This window comes from Girardinichthys multiradiatus, chromosome 21 (genome assembly GCF_021462225.1).
Source record: "Girardinichthys multiradiatus isolate DD_20200921_A chromosome 21, DD_fGirMul_XY1, whole genome shotgun sequence".
NCBI classification, from domain to species: Eukaryota; Metazoa; Chordata; class Actinopteri; order Cyprinodontiformes; family Goodeidae; genus Girardinichthys; species Girardinichthys multiradiatus.
The window spans coordinates 20226790-20236146 of record NC_061813.1 but is presented as its reverse complement, the minus strand read 5'-3'; the positions used below and the strand labels follow the sequence as shown (position 1 = coordinate 20236146).

General features: G+C 39.4%; 1 protein-coding gene across 2 annotated transcripts in view; it reads left to right on the top strand.

Moving 5' to 3' along the window:
• The first annotated feature begins 1531 nt into the window (after window positions 1–1531).
• The window catches only part of myripb (myosin VIIA and Rab interacting protein b), a 163639-nt gene continuing 155813 nt past the window's right edge, over window positions 1532–9357 (top strand). The window contains exon 1 of one of the 2 annotated variants that reach the window (XM_047348955.1): window positions 1532–1724. The gene's annotated coding sequence lies outside the window, so the exon portion shown is untranslated. The remainder of the gene's footprint in view (window positions 1725–9357) is intronic. The other variant, XM_047348954.1, reaches the window with a different exon arrangement.

Genomic DNA, 9357 nt, shown 5'->3' with positions numbered 1-9357 from the left:
AGCTGCAGCTCATCTCCTGAAGAGCTTACTGGGCTTCTTAAGGGAGCTGCTGGAACAGGTCTTCGCTGGAACATAACCTCAGTTATGTGGACTGCCTGCCTGCCTGTCTACCTACCTACCTGCTTGCCTGCCTGCACCTTGTAAATATTCACCTAAGGACTGGACTGTAAATATACTCACCATCAGCACTCTCACCTTGAATTCCTGGAGTCCATCTTCCTCCCCTGGTTCCTGGACAACACCAACCTGTAAGAGAAAAGCACACAATTCATTATCTACTGCCTCATATACTCTGGATGAAGATTCTGACCATCTACCTCACCTCTTTACAGATTATCTTGGACAAGCCTATACTAAGAATAAACTTCACTTATCGTTTACATTCTGTGTTTTGAGTCTGTTTTCATCCTCTGGTTTGTTCAACTTCGACTAGTTTAGTGACTCACGATAGCTTCCATTCATTGTAGCTATGTTTTACACAACCAGTGCACGGCTCGGCTCGTTAATATGAATAGATGAAATCAGAGTGCAGCAATGCTGGTTAGAACATGAGTAGAAATAACATCGAGCTGAATACTACCAGAATTTCAGTTTTTGAACCCCAGCTTGGTCAGTCACCACTGTGGCGAGTCGCAGGAAGACTACGAAATTAAAATACCATAGGAAGATTTACGTTTAAAGCATGCTTTTACTTTTACCAACACGTTTCTTCTGACTGGAAGGAATAATAATGTTTTGAAGTGGCCCAGCTAGAGTCCTGACTTGAAACTGATTGAGAATTCGTGGATGAAGTTTAAGATTAGGGTGACTGCAAGAAGATCTTCCAATCTCAAAGACTTTGAGCTCATTACCAAAGATAAATCAATAAAATACAAGTTGAAACATGCAAAAAGCTAGTCAGCAATTAACAAAAAAAGGATTTGATTACTGGAATGTGAAAACATATTTTCCATTCTTTATTGAGAGGGGTTTACATCTATTCTGACATTTTTTAATGAAATGTAAATAAAAATAGAGTATATCTCTCCTAAATTCACACTCCTTTATAATGTTTTGTTATTTTTTTGAGAAACAAACTTCTTAGTTGAATGCAAATAGTTTTGGGCATAGCTGTAGCTTAAGTAATTGTTTACACTTGTTTTCCTGTCTCTCTATGTTTGATTGCATTGAATGGCTTTGTGAATGAAGCATCCAGCCAAGCTCAGAGAGCCTCCTCGACCCCCTCCTCCTCCCTACTCCTCATGCAGGGACAGCAGAGGCAGACTGGAGCACATGATGCCCAGGTGCCAGCAGAAAAAAATACCGGATTTAATATCAAGACACCCAAGGAAACTGAATGAAATAGCACAGATTTCCAATTACTGAACCCTTCCCTCTCCCAGCTCCATCCCGATAAGTACCAGAAGCTCCGGGAAAAATCAAGGTTGGGTGTCTGATCGTTCACCTCGTATGCCGTGCACCCTGTCTCCTCCTCCTCCTCCTCCTCCTCCTTCTTTCTCTTCTAATACAAACCCCGTGACCACCCATTCACCGGTGCCTGACGTTCGCAGCTTTAAGTAGGGGGAACAATAAGCCGAGAAGCCGAGCTGGTGCAGAGGAGGAAAAGTAACTGTGAGACAGGCTGACAGGTGTCGCGGAAGTTTACGCTCGCAGCGGCGCATCCCTCCGCGTCTCTGGAATAAGGAGGCTGTGACTGGTGGTCATTCGGCTCCCGCTGATCCAGTGTAAGTGATTCTCACCGCGAACAGGCTTTAACGATGTAATGAGCAAAAAACAAACAAACAAAAAAACAAACAAACAACAAAACAGCTGCATCTGTTTTAGAATGGATTGTTCACAGCCTCAGTGCATGCTTAGACATCAGAATGATGCCTTGATTTCCTGCGAAAACTGGCGCTGTCTCTGCAACATCTTGCACAGATGTGATCATACAGTCACAGCTAACGTGGCAGAATTGGATGAATAGGTGGTTCCTTTAAATGACAAGAATTCAGTATTTATTTTATCATGCAGCGTCGAAATGATCAGCTGTATGACAGGTTCAGGATGCTGCGAGGAAAACCAAAACCAGGTCCTGGAGGTGCAGAGTGAGTCATCTTTTTGAATAAACTAAAACGATTGCCCTCACTGAGCTGAAGCCAGTAAAAGTAGAGTCATGTTTACTCTCTGGAGCATTTGTAGGAGAAAGAAACTTTAACCCTCCCAGGAATGCAGGTTGAAAATCCCAGCTTGGCACACCATGCTTTATTATGGCTTGTTTTGCTTCTTGTGTGTTTTTCCCATTGTTGACTTACACCTGTTGACAGCAGGCAGGACCATCTTGGAATGCTGGAAAAGAGCATTCACCCACAAACTGAATGGATTCCTCTGTTTTTAAATTCTTATGTTCCAACACTTACATCATGCATGATTACACTGCCATACCCAGTCCTCATCTGTTTTCGTTTTAACACCTTAGGTGAGAATGTGACTCCTTGTGCACGTGTTGGACGGGTGCTTGAGAATGTGAGGGCATCTTCCCAGACGGACGCAGCAGCTTCCTCTGTAGCTCTACATCGATAGGCTAGGTGGTGATTGATGTGGCTCAGCAGGCAGGTGTCACACAGTGATAAATGATTAAATACTGTAGCTCAGAGGAGAATTTTAAAGCCCATACTTTCTAATATTTGGATGAAGTGGAAGACTCCTAAGTATTTTTTTAAGGTGACACACACAACATGAGCGGAACTTCTTGCTTTACCATCTGTCAAATATACTGCAGTTGAATAATTAAAAGCTTATATGTTACATGAACGAAAGTGCCTTCAATTTTAGCTGAGAGACAAACAATTGATCCATTCTTGTCTTTTCTTTTCTTCACACTCTGCTGGTATTCTTTGGTGTCATCTTGACCGATAGCTGCAGGTTAGGGGAAAAAATAACACCTCTACCACTTACACTACATTAACTCCTCCATCCAAATCATTGGATTCAGCGTTTTAATCACTTTTATGTCCACAGGTGTATAAAATTTAGCTCCTAGGCTTGCAGACTGCATCTATAAACATTTGTCAAACATGTGTTGCTCAGTGAATTCCAGTATTTTACTGTGCAATTGGTCCAGTTGTGAAAATGTGCTAACTGCTAAATTTTCCACGGTAAACTGTTAGAGGTATTCTAACAAAGTGGAAGCAATTGGGCTTGACAGCAACTCAATAAGGTGGTTAAACATGTGAAATCAGCAGATGATGAGGTGCATAGTGAACAGAGACCTACAGCTCTCAGCATGTAGCCTTCAGGATGTTTTAACCAGTTTAGCTATAATGTAATATTTTGAATGCTCAATATGTGGTTACAAAGTTACAACGTGTCACAATATTGGCAGTTAGAAAAAGCCTCTTTCTTCCAGGAGTCCAAATCTCACTGAATCAGCAGCTGACACCTACCAGATATGTGTCATAGGGGGTTGGGGTTCTGAAAACCACCTCATCTATCTTCACCAAATGGGAGATCGGGAAAAAAACCTCCTAAGTCTTTGAAACTCAAACATTTGCACATTTAAACATAAAAATTGTCATAGAAAAAAAAATTATGGCATGAGGATCTTTCATTTCAGAATCCCATCAATGCATCACCATTATTAACAGTGTAACTAAAGCTTCCACCTGTCATAAAAGTAATGATTCCACATTCTGTTTTTGTCAGCAGGAAATAAATACTCTTCATTGGCATAGTCTGAGTCTGCAGAGAAATCAAAGTTCTTCATTGTACTGCAGGTGACCCTGTGCATGACCTGAACGAGTAATAGAATAATGTCATGTTGTGGGGGTTCCTCTGTCATACAGTGTGATTGCAATTAATAAAATTCTTAATTCTATTAGTGGTTTTCTCTTATTAATTTCTCTTATCATCTCAAGTTGAGTTTTTGGTTTAAGTGTTGATTCTCAACAAATCTTAAATTCGTAATTCCTAATTCATTTTGTGATAGAGATTGCTCAATGAAAAGGTAAATTATCCACATCTCAGATTGATTTTTTTAACATTAATATTATTTAACATAGCTTACTATAACTTCAGTTTTTCACAGAGAAAAAGTCCCACATGCTGTTGCAAATCACAAATCTGTTGTGATGCATTCACTGACTTGAATAAAACTGAATTCCTGAGAGTTGCCTATCACCTTTCAGTCTGGTCAAACTGAAACCCTGATTTTGATCACAGATCCCGTTGGTGTATTCTTGGTTGCAAAGTATTTGCAGGGAGCTTTTCTAGTAATTTAAACCACAATAGTGAATAAATCTGATAACAAGCCACCATCATACCTCACTCATTTGTAGTCAGTTTATTGTACTCACCTTTAATTCAAGTCAGTCTCAATCGTATTCTCACTTGCTGTAAAAAAAAAAAAAACAATACAATGGAGAGGGTCTAAAACAAGCAGTTCATTTAACGCTTGGCTGCATTTGCCCTTTTAATGCTCCAACTGAGCCTTATTCTGAGTTTGCCCATTGTCTGACAGCTTTCTGAGGGGCCAGATCACAGAAGAGCCAAGTGCTCTGTAGGACGGTGTCGGGTAAGATTTGTTTCTGGATTTTAATGTGTTTGGCACACCTGAGTTCATATGTTTATTATTTTGCCATAAAGAAAAGCTTTGAGAGACTGTTGTTGAAAAAAAAACCACTCTCTAGGAGAGATCTAGTGGTTTGACCTATTTTCCCAGCTTCCACCTGTCCCTTTAAGTGAGAGTGTCAGTTTGAAGGTGTTGCTTTTGTAAGTCGAAAGTATTACACTGCTGGAATTTAGTGCAGTGCCAATCAAAATGTGACCCAAACGCCCAGACTTGTCTTTCTGTATTTTCTATCACACACAGGTACTGGTTAGGCTGAAATGTTGCAGATGGAGTTGCATGTGAAGCACTAGAGTGCCACTGTGTGCAGTATCTAAGTTGCTGTACAACACATCAGCTGCCCAAAGGATTTATTTACATTTATTATCAACCTTACTAGACAAATGCCTGGCAACTTTCTACTGCAGCTTTTTTTGCAAACTTTAAAATGAAGTCAAACACTAAGCCTGCTGCACGTTGCTTCTCAGCTGGTAAGCTAATTTGCTATACAAATATGACTAACTTTATCTTATTTTCAAAGTTAGATATGTATTCCAGTTCAGATTGCAGAGTCAGAACTTTGTATGCACTCCACCAGCATGCATCTCATAATAATATGATATTATAAAACTTCCATTATTTTTAAAAACTATAACTGGGTGTGCAAGTTTGAATTTATTGTGGATTTTCTCTAAACCACAGGATCAAACCTATCCATACACCCCTACTAAAATCTGACTGACTGTTCCTTGGCAAGTTGTAGGAAAACAACACAAATTTTAAAGCCATAACGACAGAACTGACATAATTCTAGCTGAATATTGGACCCGTGTTCTCATCAGAAACAGTAACGGTTATTTTAATTGGTTGGTCAACACTGCTTTAAAGCCTAGTCTATGCATTGTTATTAGGTTTAGGGTCTGGGCCATTCCAAAAGCTTAATCTCAGCCTGCTTTATCCATTTCAGCAACAATTTTGATGTGTGTTTGGGATTATTGTTCAAGTTTTAAATTGTTGAAAGAATTTGTACCCAAATTGTATTTTTGTTCCGCCTGAGCTGTGTTTTATTGATGTTGGAGTGAATTGGATCCATCTGCATTCCTCCTTTCACTTTGTTTAACCCGTTCTAGTGTTTATGCTTAATCTCTGTACACTGCGAACGTGTGAAACCGAAGTCAAATTCCTTGTTTGTGCACACAATCTTGGCCATTAAAACTGATTCTGATTCTACTGGCAGCAGAACAGACACCCAGCATGATGCTACCATCACCATGCTTGACAGCTGGTACTGTGTTTTTGGTTTGAAATCAAATTATCTCACTCTTTATCTCCTCTGAAAAACAACAGCGAGATCAGTGTACCAGCATCCTCCTGTTAAAGAAAGTGTGGATTTCTGCACCAGTGAATTGTTCTTTAACATTGTAATGAATACTCTTATATGAGAGTGAGAATTTTGTTCTCACAGTTGCCTATACAGTTCAAACTTGATCACAACTGGTGTTTTCCTACTGTACAATGATCCTACATGCCCATGGAAACTGGTTTGGGATGAATATCAAACAGCAAAGATCTAAACCCTGCTGGAATTCTAGCAATTATACCTAAAAGCCGGGTCTGTGCATTACCTAGTTTAATGAGTTCTACTATTTCTGCTATAAATATGGGCAAACACCCAACTAGAGTTATACCAGGATCTCATTGATTGCTACAAAAAGCATAGGAATGAACTTGCAAAGGGATGTTTTTTTCAACTATTAGTGGGGGTGTATGCAAATTTCTGAGCCTGTGTGGATTAAAGTAAATCCAGAATAAATTCAAAGTCGGAAATTGATGGTTTATAAGAGTTGTTTAAATGTATTAAAAAAATGTAAGGTAGGTTGTAATAGTGCAAATATTCCTATCTGTTTCCAGCAGAGTAGCTGACTGCTCTGGCTATGAGGTGTTCATTGTGTTCCTCAGAGAAACAGCCTGGAGGAAGAAACTGTCTCTATATACAGGTCCTTCTCAAAATATTAGCATATTGTGATAAAGTTCATTATTTTCCATAATGTCATGATGAAAATTTAACCATCATATATTTTAGATTCATTGCACACTAACTGAAATATTTCAGGTCTTTTATTGTCTTAATACGGATGATTTTGGCATACAGCTCATGAAAATCTAAAATTCCTATCTCACAAAATTAGCATATTTCATCCGACCAATAAAAGAAAAGTGTTTTTAATACAAAAAATGTCAACCTTCAAATAATCATGTACAGTTATGCACTCAATACTTGGTCGGGAATCCTTTTGCAGAAATGACTGCTTCAATGTGGCGTGGCATGGAGGCAATCAGCCTGTGGCACTGCTGAGGTCTTATGGAGGCCCAGGATGCTTCAATAGCGGCCTTTAGCTCATCCAGAGTGTTGGGTCTTGAGTCTCTCAACGTTCTCTTCACAATATCCCACAGATTCTCTATGGGGTTCAGGTCAGAAGAGTTGGCAGGCCAATTGAGCACAGTGATACCATGGTCAGTAAACCATTTACCAGTGGTTTTGGCACTGTGAGCAGGTGCCAGGTCGTACTGAAAAATGAAATCTTCATCTCCATAAAGCTTTTCAGCAGATGGAAGCATGAAGTGCTCCAAAATCTCCTGATAGCTAGCTGCATTGACCCTGCCCTTGATAAAACACAGTGGACCAACACCAGCAGCTGACACGGCACCCCAGACCATCACTGACTGTGGGTACTTGACACTGGACTTCTGGCATTTTGGCATTTCCTTCTCCCCAGTCTTCCTCCAGACTCTGGTACCTTGATTTCCGAATGACATGCAGAATTTGCTTTCATCCGAAAAAAGTACTTTGGACCACTGAGCAACAGTCCAGTGCTGCTTCTCTGTAGCCCAGGTCAGGCGCTTCTGCCGCTGTTTCTGGTTCAAAAGTGGCATGACCTGGGGAATGCGGCACCTGTAGCCCATTTCCTGCACACGCCTGTGCACGGTGGCTCTGGATGTTTCTACTCCAGACTCAGTCCACTGCTTCCGCAGGTCCCCCAAGGTCTGGAATCGGCCCTTCTCCACAATCTTCCTCAGGGTCCGGTCACCTCTTCTCGTTGTGCAGCGTTTTCTGCCACACTTTTTCCTTCCCACAGACTTCCCACTGAGGTGCCTTGATACAGCACTCTGGGAACAGCCTATTCGTTCAGAAATTTCTTTCTGTGTCTTACCCTCTTGCTTGAGGGTGTCAATAGTGGCCTTCTGGACAGCAGTCAGGTCGGCAGTCTTACCCATGATTGGGGTTTTGAGTGATGAACCAGGCTGGGAGTTTTAAAGGCCTCAGGAATCTTTTGCAGGTGTTTAGAGTTAACTCGTTGATTCAGATGATTAGGTTCATAGCTCGTTTAGAGACCCTTTTAATGATATGCTAATTTTGTGAGATAGGAATTTTGGGTTTTCATGAGCTGTATGTCAAAATCATCTGTATTAAGACAATAAAAGACCTGAAATATTTCAGTTAGTGTGCAATGAATCTAAAATATATGAATGTTAAATTTTCATCATTACATTATGGAAAATAATTAACTTTATCACAATATGCTAATATTTTGAGAAGGACCTGTATGTGAAGAACAATGGATAACCAGAAATGTCTGCAACCTGTTCATAAAAAACTTAATGTGTTTCTGCGAAAGATATTTAGACTTTTTGGAAATTGAGCACTTTGCAGACTTACAGTTATTGTTAAAAATACAACTTTATACAATAAAAAGTGAGGATGTATAGTAATAATTGTAGCCAAAAGTCTGCTTTTAACTGCAATCAGATATAACAAGTATTTTTTCAGCTTGAATCGCCCGTAGTCTTCTCCTCTGTTTCATCACTGATCGCTCATCTTTGCTGTTGTTGAGGATGTGTGAAAACCACATCATGTTTTTTGCATCGTCTGCATCATGTAATTTTTATTACCTGCAGCAATTCCGGGACGGTCCTTTAGGTCAGTGTGCGGTCAACCGTGTGCAGCTAAAATAAATCTTTAACGTCTCCAATCATTTCCGTAATATCTGTGTAGAAAGTATATGCAAAACTAAAACTTTTAGTGCAGACATGACTGGTGCTCAGTCACCATCTTTGACACCACTCACGATAAAGAAGACCTGAATAAATGCCCCACAGTCATACAATAATGACTGTGCTGTCATGGCGCATCCATCACTCTATCCTTTAGTTTCAAGAAATCAAGACAGGACAGTCTCTGTTGGTGCTGGACATTGATTTGAAGGTGATAACAAAGCAGGAATGTAGCATTCATGATCCTTTGAGAATGTTTATGCTGAGATTAAGTAGTAAATAGAGTTTGATGTACAACTATCAGAAAAAAATTCAATTTTGACATCTTGGAGAGAGAATGTTTGTAGAATAACTTACTTTTTTGTTACAAGAATGGTGACAATTACAAGTTGTGACCAGTAGTAAGTCAGTAGTAGTAGTCAGTAGTAAAGTTGCTAAGTTAGATAGATAGATAGATAGATAGATAGATAGATAGATAGATAGATAGATAGATAGATAGATAGATAGATAGATAGATAGATAGATAGATAGATAGATAGATAGATAGATAGATAGATAGATAGATAGATAGATAGATAGATAGATAGATAGATAGATAGATAGATAGATAGATAGATAGATAGATAGATAGATAGATAGATAGATAGATAGATAGATAGATAGATAGATAGATAGATAGATAGATAGATAGATAGAAAACAATTTTAGGTCATTTAGGT